The 16,202-nt window shown below is 37.1% G+C and overlaps 1 long non-coding RNA gene and 1 other non-coding gene across 2 annotated transcripts in view; both read right to left on the bottom strand.

Annotated features, from left to right (window-relative positions):
* Positions 1 to 16,202, bottom strand: part of LOC144296095 (uncharacterized) — a 218,729-nt gene that overhangs the window by 185,880 nt on the left and 16,647 nt on the right. The gene's annotated exons all lie outside the window — the stretch shown is intronic.
* On the bottom strand, positions 12,860 to 12,966 carry LOC144296649 (U6 spliceosomal RNA). Its single transcript, XR_013363664.1, has one exon. It is a non-coding gene; the product is annotated as a U6 spliceosomal RNA (small nuclear RNA).

Genomic DNA, 16,202 nt, shown 5'->3' with positions numbered 1-16,202 from the left:
ATTTAACCTCCGTGTATTTGTGGTCTTTCCAGATTTTTTCTTTTGGTTGACCTCTGATTTCATAGCTTTGTGGTCAGAAAAGATGCAAGGTATGACTTCAATCATTTTGAATTTGTTGAGACTGTTTTGTGGTCTAATGTGTGATCTGTTTTGGAGATGTCCCAAGTCACAGGAAAAGAATGTGTATTCTGCTGTTTTAGAATAGAATGTTCTGAGTATATTTGTTAAATCCATCTATTTCAGTGTGTCTTTCAAACCCATTGTTTCCTTGTTAATATTTGGTTTAGATGATCTATCTACTGATGTTAAGTGGGGTATTAAAGTCCCCTACTAATATTGTATTCGTTCCTTTATGTTCGCTATTAACTTATTTATATATTTGAGTGCTCCCATGTTGTGTGCATAAATATTTACAATTGTTGTATCTTCTTGCTGGATTGTCCCCTTTATTATTATATAGTGTTCTTCTTTATCCCTTATAAGAGTCTTTGTTTTAAAGTCTATTTTGGGGCAGCCCCGGTGGCCCAGTGATTTAGTGCCACCTTCAGCCGGGGGTGTGATCCTGGGGGCCCGGGGTCGAGTCCCACATCAGGCTCCCTGCATGGAGCCGGCTTCTCCTTCTGCCTGTGTCTCTGTCTCTGTCTCTGTCTCTCTCTCTTTCTCTGTATCTCTCTCTTTCTCTGTATCTCATGAATAAATGAATAAAATTTTTTTAAAAAGTCTATTTTGTCTGATATAAGTATTACTACTTTGCTTTTTTTTTTTAAGACATCCATTTCTCTGATATTTCTTCATCCCCTCACTTTCAATATGTAGGTGTCTTTAGGTCTAAAATATGTGTCTTATAAAGAGCATATAGATAGTTCTTTTTTTTTTTTTTAACCCAGTCACCCTATGTGGTTTAGTTGGAGTGATTAGTTCATTATACTTTCAAATTATTGAGGGATGTGTATGTAACTGTCTTCTTTTGTCATGCTGCTTTTAAGATTTTTTCTTTACCACTGTATTTTGCCACTTTAATTACCATTTGTCTTTGTGTGGATCTGCTTTTGTCAATTTTGTGGAGGGTTTTCTGTGCCTCCTGGATCTAGACATGTGTTTCCTTCCCCAGATTAAGGAAGTTTTCAGCTATTATATCTTCAAATAGACTTTCTACTCCTTTTTCTTTCTCTTTTTCTTCTGGGACTCTTATAATACTAATGTTATTACCTTTGACTGGGGTCACTGGGTTCCCAAATATATTGCCATTTTGTGTAATTTTTTTCCTGTCTTTGTTTGGCTTGATTACTTTCCATTACTCCATCTTCTAGGTCACTAATTCATTTCTGTGATTTTTCCATTCTATTGTTTTTTTCCATCAAGTGTGTTTCTCATTTTGTTTATTGAGCTATTTTATCTCTGTTGCCATTTCTTATCTCTGTATTAAGGATCTCACTCATATTATCCACTCTTTTCTCAAGTCCAGTGAGTATCATTATTATTGCTTTAAATTTGCTATCAGGCATGTTAATCTGTTTTATTAAGATATCTAGATGTGGCATTGTCCTGTTCCTTCATTTGGGATAAATTTTTTTGTCTCCTCATTTTATCTTCCTCTCTCTGTCTGTTTCTATATGTTAAGAAAATTAGATATGTCTTTGTCTTTTAAAAGTATTGACTTTATGAAGAGGAGTTCCCGGAGTGTACTGCCTGTAGTGAACCCTGTTACCAGATCCTAGCACTTCAGGAAACTATCCTATATGTATTTTTTATGCACTGCTTTTGTGTCTGAGTCACTTTTTCTTTCAGCGTGATCATCTACACTGACTCGTTGCCTGTTGTGACCTGTGTTTGTGTTGTTAGTGGACCCCAGGGAGGCCAGCTCTGAGGAGGTGTGCCCACTGGGTAACTCAGGAGTGAGGCAATGGTGTTAGCAAAATTTATGCTGGGCCAGGGTACCCGGGTGGCTCAGTTGATTGAACATCTGCCTTTGACTCAGATCATGATCCCAGAGTCCTGTGATTGAGCCCCACATGGGCTCCTTGCTCAGTGGAAAGCCTACCTCTCTCCCTCTACTGCTACCCCTCCTTGTGCTCTCTAAAATCAAATCAAATCAAATCAAGTCAAATCAAATCAAATCTTTAAAAAATTATGCTAGGCCACTAGTCCTATGCAGCACTACAGTGCTCTGGACTGTGCACAGGGGTACAAAACTAAGTGCAGCAACGGTTGGGCCCTGCGTGGGAAAAATGGTCACTGAGCTCTGCATAGAGGCCAAGTGCAGTGTGACAGCTGGGTGCAGCATGTCATGGCTGGGTATGGCACATGGAAGCAGCTGTGCACCTGGTGGCTGGGCATGATGTGTGCACAGCTTTACTAAAATTTGCTCTGAGCCCAGAGCTGGGGCTAGCAGGCTTGGAGTGGAGTGAATCCTCAGGAAAACTTGTGGGTGTGGCATGCTGCTAACAGATTAGGTAGCAAATGCCCAACTGTGCAGTCCTGCCTCCTGCAGATGGCCCTGTGTGTATGTTGGGGAGCAGGGATGGAAAATGGTACCTGTGAGCTCCCCTATTTTTGGAGAAGTCTCTGAGCATACTCTGAAATCAGTATGAATAGATGTTTCCCATTTGCCTCCAGCATTGTAAAAACTGCCATTTTTATGTTGTCTCTCTGTGGAGGCTACTGTCTCTTTAAGAATAACAATCCTGCTATCACTCACCGTCCCTTCTAGACCAGTGTTGAGTCAGACTTTTAAAGCTTCAGGCTCCAAGTCTCACTGGTTATACAACCTCTGGTTTTCTTTTTATTTTTTTAAAGATTTTATTTACTCATGAGATACACACAGAGAGAGAGAGACAGGCAGAGACACAGGCAGAGGGAGAAGCAGGCTCCATGCAAGGAGCCTGATGTGGGATTCGATCCCAGGACTCCAGGATTATGCCCTGAGCTAAATCGCTAAGCCACCCTGGGATCCCCAGCCCCCCTGGTTTTCAAAGTCATACTTCCTTGGGATTAGTCTTCCCCATGTGAGCTACCTGAGACCTGTTTTTCTGTGTGCACAGCTCCTTCTGTCTTACAGGCAACCTTCTTTCTGACCTTCCTAATATTTCAGATGCAGCTTCTTCTCTGTATTTAATTGTGGAGTGTTTTCTGTCAGTCTTCTGATCACTCTCTGGTTTATTGACTTGGATATGACTGATACCTAGTTGTTAATGTGAGATGGGGTGAGCTTAGGTCCTCCTACTCTTCCCATGTTCTCTAAATTTTTTGAAATAAATTTAGATATTAATAGAACAGTATCAATAAAAGTTAGTGTTTATTGAGGCTTACCATGTGTGCTAATAACTCTTTTAAATACTTTACAGATACTGGCTTTCCTAATATTCATAATTACTACAAAGTAAATACTATTATCTACATTTTACAGATAAGGAAAATGAACTCCAGAGAAGCTAGTAGTTTGTTTCAGCTGAATTAGCTAATGAATGGTAGAAGTGGAATTGAACCTGGACAGATTCGAAGCAGAGCTCTAGAACTTAAACACTCCCTACGTTTGCCTATTTTAAATCTTGAGTGGATTGTTGAAAAGAGAATTTGTAAATTGAAAGGTTAAAGATATGAAATAAATCTAAACAGAATTATATGCTAAATTCTGTGCAAAATTCACAAAGATATAAACAAGCAAATAGCAGGTATAAAACATACTGGATAAATAGAGAGGGCCCAATGTTTGTCTATTAAAAGTTCTGGAAAAACAGACTAAAAGAAATTAAGTTAAAAGACCATATTTGGAGAAATCATTGAGAATTTGCCAAAAGTAAATGAAGATATAAATCTTGAATGGACTGCTAAAGAGAGAATTTTTGAATTGGAAAATTAGAGAAATGAAAGAAATTGAAGCAAAATTTAACAATGTGCTAGAAACAAAGGGCATGTCACCCAGAAGAATCGGACATATAAAATACTTCTCACCAGCTACAATAGATGACAATGGGGTAATATTTTGAAGTAATGTAATTGTCAACAGGATTTTGAGCTCAGTAAATATGACAAACAAGAAAATTTATCAGCAATGGATCCTTACTAAAAGATCTACAAAATATCAGCAAGAAAAAAAGTGAACCCACGTACAAGAAACAATAGTAACACAAATTGACAACAAATAGCAATTTAATTAACTACTGAATTAAAAAAAACGTTTTATTTTAGGCTAAAATTAATAACACAAGAAACAACAGGTGTTGGCAAGGATGTGGAGACAGGGGAACACTCTTATACTGTTGGTAGGAATGCAAACTGGTGCAGCCACTCTGGAAAACAATATGGAGTTTCCTCAAAAAATTAAAAAAATACCCTGCAATCCAGCAGTTGCACTGCTGGTTATTTACCCAAAGAATATAGAATATTAATTCAAAGGAATACCCACACCTTGATGTTTATAGCAGCATTATCTACAATAGTCAAATTATGGAAAGAGCCCAAATGTCCATCAACTGATGAATGGATAAAGAAGAATACTATACATATACAGTGGAATATTATTTAGCTGTTAAGAAGAATGAAATAAAAAAAAAAACAAAAAAAAAAAAAGAAGAATGAAATCTTGCCACTTGCAAAGATACGGATGGAGCTAGAGAGTATTATGCTAAGCAAAATAAGTCAGTCAGAGAAAAACAAATACCATATGAGTTCACTCATGTAGAATTTAAGAAACACAAAGAATGATCATAAGGGAACAAAAGAGAGGCAAACCAAGAAACAGACTTTTAACTATATAAAACAAACTGATGGTTACCAAAGGGGAGCTGGGGGGAGGGGATGGATTAAATAGGTGACAGAGTTTAAGAAGTGCACCTGTGATGAGCACCCAGTGTTGTATGGAAGTGGTAGTGGTAATTTTTATGTATGATAAAATATTAACAATTCATGAATCTATCTGAATCTAGGTGAAGAGTATATTGATGTTCTTTGTAGTGTTCTTAAAATATTTCTGTAGATTTGAAATTTTTAAAGTAAAATGTTGGGGAGAAAATATAGTAGAAAATACACCTGGATATCTCTTAAATTTTAAGGTAGAAAAACATTTTAAATGACAAATATAAAAAAGGATCATATAAGAAAATATTTGCATATTTAGCTATATTAAATTAGAGTTCTGTTTACCGAAAGAAACAATTCTATTTATTATATTTTTGTTAATTTTTAACTGCCTAACACTCCTCATTAGAAATGTAGATTTTGTGGAATCAAAAGTTTTGTATATTTTGTTCACTGACTTATTTATAGTTCCTACAACAATGTTAGCATATAGTGGAAACTCTATAAATATATGGTGATTAATTACCAAAAGAAAACGTGATGATTAAATTCTAATATTAGTTAGCAGTCCTTTTAATAAATTATGAAGCACTGTGGGTCAGTAGGTGTGGTTAACATCTGGTTTTGGTCAACAATTCTAGAACTCTGACTTAATTATGTCACTTAATACTGAAAATATTTCTATGACAGACTGCCTGGGTTCAAATTCTGATGCTCTCACTAACTACGGAGCAATGATCACAGATCAATCATATAAATTCACTAAGCCCCTCTTTATTTATCTTTAAAATCAGGGGAAATAATTGTAATTACTTCCTAGGGCTATTGTGAGTAGTAAATACAATCCAACATGTAAAACAAAGTGTTGGATTCATACCAATGCTCATGTATGTGAGCTGCTAGGTTTGCAGAACTTGATCTGGCCCTTTCTCCCTCCATCATCATCCATACCGCTTCCACTTTATGTTTTATTCTTTAGTCACCATGAACCTCTTTTCCTTGAATATTCATGCTCTTATTCACATATAGACCTTTACATATACTACACCCATGATATAGAACAATTTTTCCCTAGGTTTTTTGTTATAATTACTACCATTGTGAATGTTCATATCTCAGAAATATTTCCCTTGGGGAAGGGACCTTCTCTATGTCCCACCCCCATTTTAGTTCAGGTGCCCTCCTATGTGATCACAGAGGCTGTCATAACCAAACACTATTGAATAAAGGTTCAATATTTGTTAAATTAATGAGTTGAAGTACCATTCCCAAAATGACTAGACAGCTTTCTAAATGCACTTACCTGGCACAAAAGTGCTCTATGAAGAATTGTAAAAACTAACAGAGACTAAGAGTTGTTAAGGAGTGATTTCCTTCTTTCCCATCCCTATAACATTCTCTGTGCTACTACTGTTCCTCTTTTTAAATCTATGTTCTGTCTAACCTAAATAGAAGGAACCATTAAATCACTCCTTGACCAATATTTAGGCACAAGCCTTATTCCCTGGCTTGGAGAAATGTAGTTAGTTTTTTCATGACTCAAGGCAGGCCTTTTTGAAAAAAAAAAAAAAGCTTAGTGAAACTTTCCTGCCCACCCAGAGCAGGAACTCTCAGCTCTGGGATTTGTACATTTGGGAAGTTAACAACTACCCAACATGTGCCATTGTTTTTTCTCCTGTGAATCACAGAACCTGAAACCTGAGCTGATAATATTCTATTAATATAAAGAATAGTATACATTGCATGAAGAGGTAAGTCAGGATCTGCCTATCACTGTAACCTTGATAAGAAGTAGCTTTGAAGACGATTGCTTGCCTAGAGGTAGAAAAATGTTGGCAAGACAGAGTGATTCCATTACATCCACTACCATCTGACTTAATTCCTGTTCCCTGTGTCATTAACACATTGTTCTCTCATGTTTGAGGTCAGCTGGTGTCATCTCTGTCCAGCTTGCTTTCCAGGGCAGGCACCCAAGCTTCAAGGACTCACAGTTTGTACTCAGACCATCTTATAGGCATCTGAGGTGGGGCACACATGTTCTCTTGGAACTGAGCTCTGCTGACTTTGAAGGGTCTGCAAATCTGAGAGATATGAACTTGTCTTCTTACAGAGTTTGTGAGGGTAAACCATAATAACTGTTAGCCACATAAAATGAATGCAGTATCAAAGAAAAATGTGTTGTAGAAGAGAGTGTATATATCAGAGAAGAGCAAAGCTGCTGTAATCCAAAAATTGACCAAAATTTCACATTGTATTACCTATTCTATTATTCTGATGATTTCATTAGTATTTGTGGAGTCAGAAAATTCTTACATTTGGTTCATTTCAAGAAATAACTCATGAGCAATAATTGTATGCCAGTAATATGCAATGTGCTGTAGGAAATTAAACACCCACCCCCCCACCCCCCACCCCCACACACCAAAACCTGCTCCTGTGTTTGAGAAACACAATGACCAGTTACTCTAGTCATAATCTTATCTTTATTATCCCCTTGGCAAAAACTCACGTTTTTTCCTCCTTTACCTAGAGGTTATCTATTTCTTTAGTAAATTTAGTTCCCCGTGTCTGAAATCTTCCTATACAGTTATATTAAGACTTCCTTGAGGTACATTGTAAAATTATACACACAGTTTTCCTACTTTAGCCAAAACATAAATTTCCACAAGATAGAGTCATATTTTCTGCTTATTTTTCACTGCTTATACATGGTATCCAATAGAAGATTGATGCTTCTTGACTTTAGGAGAGCTTTGTAATCATTTCTTCAAGGATATCTATAACCATTTCTTGAGTGATGAACTAACTATTGGATACAGCTTAACAGCTTCCAAGTCTGGTTTACAGTATTTATGCCTAAATGTGATACAGTAATTTACACATAACCACACCTAAGCTCCTATGCCATTTTTTTAGCAACTTAAAGTACCTTTCACTTTGGTAGTTTATCATATTGTCTACTTAAATTCTCAGTGGTTCAGTAATGATTCTACTCTTTGGTGAATGTCCTTTTGAGACACTTTTTGAAAAGAAGTTTCCACAATAAAAAAAAAGAAGTTTCCACAATAAGAAGTTATAGTCAAGAAACATGGGGCAAAGAGAGAAAAAAGAGGCTAGGAACCAGACCAAATTAAAATTGTGACCTACCTGTGCCAGTTTGTACATGAACTTGGACAAACCACGAGCCCTTCTGAGGTTTGATTTTCTTAGCAGCAAAAATGCGGTAATAATATTCACTATAGAGATGTGTGAGAATTAGGAATAATGCTCATAAGACATTAGAGAGTGCCTGTACCACAATCTAATAGAAATTTCTACAATAATAGAAATTCCCTATTCTTCCCTGTCTTATATAGTAGCTCTTAGTCAGATGTAGCTACTGAGGATTTTCAATGCGGCTAGTCTGCCTGAGGAATTGAATTTTTCATTTTATTTAATTTAAATGTAAATAATTCCATGCTGCTACTGTTTTAGAAATCACAGGTCTAGACTACGATAGGTCCTCAATAAGTGATAGTCATTGATATGATTATTAATGGAAGTTTGGATTTTCTGAAAGATGGTCTAACATGGAGAAGAAGAGCAACAACAAAAATAACTCCGACAAACTGACCAAAATTCTCATTAAAGTTTTCTGATATTTTCCTTGAGAACTTGTGGAATATTCACTTAAGAACATCTAAATATGGCTTGCTAGATTCTTATGGCCTCATATCTCTAAGTCCTTTCTTTAGCTCTGGCAACAGCAAGACTTCCTTTCCTCCTCACTAGCGACATGGCCACCTCTGCTACCATTATACTATGTCCATTAAGAAAGAGTCCTCCTGAGATCCTAAATTGAGAATTCTGTACCATTGAAGCTGCAACCGTCAAGTTACCAAAGGCATTCTAAAAAGCTCCTAAGAAAGAGTGTGCACTCTTTTGGTAGTTGAGGTCAGCTTCATTTAGAAACTTATGGAAAAAAATACCTCTGAGTGCATTAGATCCCATACTCTTTGTGTATCCCACACTTGTTCACCTAGTCATCACAACACAAAACAAGCTTCAAGATTATTCAGTTCAGCCAAGAAATACTGTTGGAAGTAATTTTATCACACTCACATTTCTCAATAGAAACTCCATACCAGTTTCTAAAAATACCAACTATTCTGGGCCAGGTGACCTTGGACACTTCAAGGTCTGGGTAACTTGGATTTCAATAGTTCTAACCTCTCCAAATTCTAGTGAGTCCAGCCATGAAGAGATGGTACAAATTTTGAAAATTCCTTTGATTATAATTTAGAGACGTGGTCCTATAGTCTGGATAAATAGGGTTGATTCTGAAATATAGCAGTTAAAGCAGAGTAAACTAGATATTAGTTGCATGCTTTATAAACCAGACCTAAAAGAACCAGGGAGAAATAAATTTCTGTTGTTGATAAGACATCCACTTTGTAGTGTCTAATTTTAGCAGCCTGAGCTGACCAAGTTAGGCATGTACAACTACCTAAAGTTGTATACCTTCCCTTCAGAGATTTTCAATACTTTGTAGGGCCCAGGGAGTAGGGAAAAGCTAAATATGAATGCAATTCAATGCTAACTCAATTATAACTCAGTTACACTTAGAAATGAGTTACATATGAGAAAATGCAATAATTAAATCAGATATTTGATAAAGAGCAAGAGTAGTGTAACTGAAAGGACATCATGAGAAAGATAGACCTCAGTTGGGCCTTGAATGATTAATCAATGAATTAGAGGGTAAGATAATTTAGGTGACAGGGTAAAGCATGAGTGTAGGCAGAGAAAAAGGATTGAAGAGGAATTGAACCTAATAAAATGAAGGGTAAGGGTTAAGTACTGAGTAAATATTTGTTTTTGCCACATCTGCTAACTTCTTAGGTGCAAGAAAAGTCAAGTTGGAACTGTTTTCTAAACCTATATGCAATTCTGGCTGTATAAAATTATTTTTTAAAATAGCTAATCTAAAAGGATTCTATTCAGGGCCCTACTAGTCAAAAGAGGTGACTGGGGGAGGACTTTGACCTTCTTCTTCTTCTTCTTCTTCTTCTTCTTCTTCTTCTTCTTCTTCCTTCTTCCTTCTTCCTTCTTCCTTCTTCCTTCTCCTTCTCCTTCTCCTTCTCCTTCTCCTTCTCCTTCTCCTTCTTCTTCTTCTTCTTCTTCTTCTTCTTCTTCTTCTTCTTCTTCTTCTTCTTTCTTCTTCTTCTTTGTATATTTTTTAATTGGAGTTTGATTTGCCAACGTATAACATAACACCCAGTGCTCATCCCTGTCAAGTGCCTCCCTCAGAGCTCATCACCCAGTCACCCCATCCCCCCACCCACCTCCCTTTCCACTACCCCTTGTCATTTCCCAGAGTTAGGAGTCTCTGGACTTTGACCTTCATTGTGGGAAATTGGTTCTCAAACTTTAGCTTCCATCAAAATCACCTGGGGAGGGGATCCCCAGGTGGCTTAGCGATTAAGCACCTGCCTTTGGCCCAGGGCATGATCCTGGAGTCCTGGGATCAAGTCCCACATCCGGCTCCCTGCAGGAAGCCTGCTTCTCCCTCTGCCTGTGTCTCTGCCTCTCTCTCTCTGTCTCTCATGAATAAATAAATAAAATCTTTAAAAAAAAACCACCTGGGAGCTTGTTAAAAGACACTCTTTGACAGTTTCTGATTCAGTAGGTCTTGGTTGCATCTGAGAATATGCATTTCACACGTTTCTGGTGATGCTATGTGCTCCTTCAAGATTGAGAGCAAAGCTAAGTGTGATCTTCTATTCCTGCTTATAAAACTGCATAATGATGCCAACCACAGACAGGCAGAAGCTTCCATATCAACAAACTCTAAAGTATCCAGTTAAATGAACTGAGTTTGTTGTTTGAGATTGTGAGAAAAAATAAACTTCACAACATGACTTTTAAGAATACTAAGACTTTTCCCCCTAGCCTATTAGCATCTTGTCCTTTAAAAAAATTAAATTTATTTTATTTATTTAACTCCAGTAAAGTTAACATACAGTGTCATATTAATTTCAGATGTACAATATAGTGATTCAACAATTCCTCACATAAAAAAAAAAAAAAAAAAACAATTCCTCACATCATCCAGTGCTCATCATGACAAGAATACTTCTTAATTTCCATCACCTATTTAACCCATTCCCCCAGCCACCTCCCCTCTGGTAACCATCAAATTGTTTCAATAGTTAAGAGTGTGTTTCTTGGCTTGCCTATCTCTGTCTCTTTTTTCCCTTGCTCATTTGTTTTGTTTCTTAAATTCTACATGGAAGTAAAATCATATGGTATTAGTCTTTCTCTAACTGACTTATTTCACTTAACATACTTTATTTCTCTGTCCATGCCATTCCAAATGAAGGATTTCATTCTTTTTTATGACTGAATAATATTCCATCACATATGTATCATATCTTCTTTATCCATTCATCTGTCAATGGATACTTGGGCAGCTTCCATAGTTTGGTCATTATAAATAAGGCTGCTATAAACATCAGAGTGCATGTATCCCTTTGAATTAGAGTTTTTGTATTATTGGTATAAATACCAAGTAGCATGATTACTGAATCATGGGGTAGTTCTGTTTTTAATTTTTTGAGGAACCACCATACTGTTTTCCACAATGGCTGTACCAGTTTGCATTCCTACCAACAGTACATGAGGGTTCCTTTTTCTCCACATCTTCACCAACACTTAGTATTACTAAACCTTTTAACTCAATAGTAAGAAAAGCCATATCAAATTTATCTAAATTGAAAAAAAAATCAGTGTTTTTGCCATTGGCTTTGTGTTTGGCCTTTGGTACAGCATGAGTGCAATAATCAGAGTTCTTCAGAGAAACAGAACCAATAGGATGTGTGGGGGTAGGTTGAGGGGGTGGGTGTGTGTGATTTATTTTAAGGAACTCTCTCATGCATTTGTGAGCCTTGTCAAGTCCAAAATCTGGTTGAGATCAGCAGGCCAGAGTCTCAAAAAAGCTGCAGTTTTTGTAAAAAGGCAGTCTACTGGCAAACCAGTAAGAACAGATACCGCAAATGGAATCTTAATGCAGTCTGCTCCCAGAATTCCCCTTTGCTTGGGGGGAGGTCAGCCTTTTGTTTTCTTCCTGCCTTCAGAGATTCACTCATAATACAGAGAGCAATCTGCTTTACTCAAAGTACGTCTATTAACTGCAAATCTCATCCAAAAACACCCTACAGAAATATCCAGAATAATATTTAACCAAATGTCTGAACACCAAGGCCTGGCCAAGTTGACACATAAAATTAACCACAACAATAGGTTTATTCCATTTTTGTTTTCATATTTAGTTCAATTAAATTCACAAATATTTCATGTGCCTGATAATTTCAGTAGGCTGTAGTTTAGTAAGGAGAGGTTATAAAATTTTTGATTATAAAAGTAAAAGTTTATAGTTCATTCATTTCTTCAATTAATATTTATTGAGTACCAATTTTGTCAAAGCCTCTTGATGTAGCTTAATTTTAGACAGAAACAGTCACCTACATTTTGATTTAGGGATGCATCTATGGTCAGGGATGGGAGGGGCTGAAGAGGAGGTCCTGGCTTTGCTTCAACTGTGTTCATTCTGGGAAAACTGTTATGTCTAGGCATAAGGCCAACACTGGAGGAACACCAGAGTTGATTTCTTAGCTAACTCCATGAGAGTTTGGGTGGAAGAGGTGTGAAGGAGTACTAGAGAAGGTGAATGGGGAGAGTGATAAGATATAATCTCAGGGATGGATCCTTCAGTCCATCATGGAATTTATCTGGGACCTGGGAAATAAAGTCTTTGGGACTAAAACTAAGAGAGGTTGCGGGTTTTTGTTTGCTTGTTTGTTTGTTTTTATATTTTACTCTAAAGCCAGGGGACTACTTAAATGCCCAGGTAAAAAAAATGATAAGAATGTGTGAAAAGAGAGTATAGAGGGCTGAATAGTGCCCTCTACACACACACACACACACACACACACACATATACACACATGCACACAAGATATCTTGTCTATATCAATCATTGGAGCCTATGAATGTGGAAAGGTATCTTTTTTTTTTTTTTTTTTAAAATATGGAACGCTTCACGAATTTGCGTGTCATCCTTGCGCAGGGGCCATGCTAATCTTCTCTGTATCGTTCCAATTTTAGTATATGTGCTGCCGAAGCGAGCACTGGAAAGGTATCTTTTGTCAGTCACATGCAGAAGAATGAAACTGGACCACTTTTTTACACCATATAAAATATACTAAAAATGAATGAAAAACCTAAATGTGAGACAAGAATCCATCAAAATCCTGGAGGAGAACATAGGCAGCAACCTCCTTGACCTTACTAGACATGTCTTCAAAGGCAAGGGAAACAAACCAAAAATTAACCAATGGGAACTCATCTAGATAAAAAGTGTTTGCACAGCAAAGGAAACAGTCAACAAAACTAAAAGACATCCTACAGAATGAGAGGAGATATTTGCAATTGAGATATCACACAAAGGGCTAGTATCCAAAATCTATAAAGAACTGATCAAACTCAATACCCAAAAGACAATCCAGTCAAAAAATGGGCATAAGGCATGAACAGACATATCACCTAAGAAGATATCCAAGTTTTCAGACACATGAAAAGATGCTCAACATCACTCAGCATCAGGGAAATGCAAATCAAAACCACAATGAGATCTCACCTCACACCAGCCAGAAAGGCTAAAATTAACAACTCCAGAAACAAGAGATGTTGGCAAGGAAGTGGAGAAGGGGGAACTTTCTTACACTCTTGGTGGGAATGAAAGCTGGTACACTCTAGAGAACAGTATAGAGGTTCCTCAAAAAGTTAAAAATAGAGCTACCCTATGACCCAGCAATTGCACTGTTAGGTGTTTATTCAAAGGATACAAACATAGTGATTTGAAGGGGCACATGCACCCCAATGTTTATGTCATCAGTGTTCACAATTGTTAAACTATGGAAAGAGCGCAGAAGTCCATTGACAGATGGATAAAGAAGATGTGGTATTTATTTACAATGGAATATTATTCAGCTATCAGAAAGAATGAAATTTTGCCATTTGCAATGACATGAATGGACCTAGAGGGCATTATGCTAAGTGAAATAAGTCAGTCAGAGAATGACAAATATCATGTGATTTCACTCATACATGGAATTTAAGAAACAAAAGTGGTCAACTAGGGGAAGAGAAGGAAAAAATAAGAGAAACAGAAAGGGAGACAAATCATAAGAGACTCTTAACTATAGGAAACAAACTGAGGGTTGCTGGAGTGGGGAGGTGGGTAGGGGGATGGGGTAACTGGATGATGGTCATTAAGGAGGGCACTTGATGTAATGAGCACTGGGTGTTATATGCAACTGATGAATCACTAAACTACCTCTGAAACTAATAATATACTGTATGTTAATTAAATCGAGAATTTATGTAAACTAAAATCTTTAAAAAAATCTTTACCTTTTGCAAAGTTTAAGTTAAAAATCTTGAGATCATTCTGAATTATCTAGGTGGGTTTTACATCCAATGACAGTGTCTTTATGAGACATACAGAGAATAGGTACACGGAGGAGACAGTGATGTGAAAATAGAGGCAGTATTGGAGTGATGGGGCCAGAAGCCTAGGGATGTTTGTAGCCACCAGAAGCTGGAGGAAGCCAAAGAAGATTCTCCCCTGCATCCATGGAAGAAATATGTCCATGCAGGATTTCAGACTTCTGGCCTCCAAAAATCTGAGAGAATAAATTCCTGTTGTTTGTGATTGTTTGTTATGGCAACCTTGGGAAACTAACACAGAGAATTTGCCTACTCCTGCTCAGAATACCAGTTGGCTTTGGTTCTTCAGGGTCCTGGGAATTGTTAAAAAGGATTATTTTGCAAGTTGCGTTTGGAGCTGGAAACACTTATTTCATTGTGAAATACTGTGACATTCCTTGTGTAAAAATAAACTTCCCTCCACAACCTTCTTCCTCCCAATCATCAGCGTATAGATAGATGGCAGATTGATGGTAGATAGATATAATATATATATGTAAACATACAAATATATACATTAATACTTAATAGTAATAATATTATTAATATTTAGTATTCTTAATTGCTAATATTCTAAGATGGTACTTAATACTATTTCATATCCTAACAATACAAGAGCCACTTGTAGCTCTTAATAATCTTTTAGCAATAAAATAAAAGCTTCAGCCCAGGGCCTTATTCTGAATAATTTACATTTTACACATTTCCATCCCTGAAGGAGGAAAGTAGCTGTTTCCCACCATTTCAGAAATTCTTTCTTGTGTCAATATCATAAGAGTCAGCTTGATCTGCTTTGTGTTTTCTTTTGGAGTATTTTCAAATCTCGATTTGAAGCTCATCTCAAAGTAAGAAAACAACACTTATGAATTAAAATAAAGATATTTCACTCATACTTAATTCACTGGAAAAACTGGAAAACTGTACCTCAGGATAAATCAGAGAACTGAAAGCATGCATGGACAGCATTTGGACTGCCTTATTGTGGGAGTTTCCTCTGATGACTTGTACTTGTGCTGTGGTATAAGGGTATTGCATGCAATTCTTTTATCTTTATTTCATTTGTTAAGAGATAAAAGATGCCTCTGTTTTCTCCAGTGGAGGCCTTTTGGCTTGAGGTTAAGAAAACAGTATGATCAAAGGGGATCTAGGATTGGAGGGTTAAAGGAAGGAAAAAGAGGTTTAATTGAGAAAGAACAAGGCATCCTCAGTGGAGAAATAGGATGCTGTGTCAGAAAACAGCTCTCATGGTGACTAAGACATAGGAGCAATCTGTTGCCAGAGGTCTCAGTTCTGTTGCTTCAAGGATTCTCACATCACTTATAAACCCAGAAGTCAGGAGATGGGGCATGGGAAAGTACATGGCTATGGGCACCCCTCTGTAAATTGGAGCAGTGACTAGGGACCCAAAGACCCTTGAGAAAACAGCTGCTTTCTTCCCCAGCACAACTTGATACCGTGAGAGATTTCATAAGAGGAAATTTACTTAGCTTATAAACAAAGTTTATTAACTTAGGAGATCTGTTTGTTTAACGAATGTCCATTTCTGAACTCCATTCATCAAATTGGCTCAGGCTTAGCGATCTGTGGAAACGACTGTCAAAGACCCTGCAAAGACAGCATAAGGAAAAAAACTCACACCCCAGGGCTTGGGGAGGTTTGCAATAAACACAAGAATTGAAGATAAATCCTAACTGTTTAAGATTATGAGCTGGATGAATAGATGTAGAAAGGAACTACCCCATGTCTTGTTGGGCATTGGAGTGAGGAATAGGAAGGAGTGAGGAAGGAATAGTAATGGCTAATTTGCCTTCCAGGCAAGTCATTCCAGATGAGGTTCAATGCTGGGCTGGGTTTGGGCCAACTATTTGCCAAAATTC

The sequence above is a fragment of the Canis aureus genome, chromosome 24 (assembly GCF_053574225.1).
Source record: "Canis aureus isolate CA01 chromosome 24, VMU_Caureus_v.1.0, whole genome shotgun sequence".
NCBI classification, from domain to species: Eukaryota; Metazoa; Chordata; class Mammalia; order Carnivora; family Canidae; genus Canis; species Canis aureus.
Note: the sequence above shows the minus strand (reverse complement) of the source record. Positions and strands in the feature narration are given on the sequence as shown.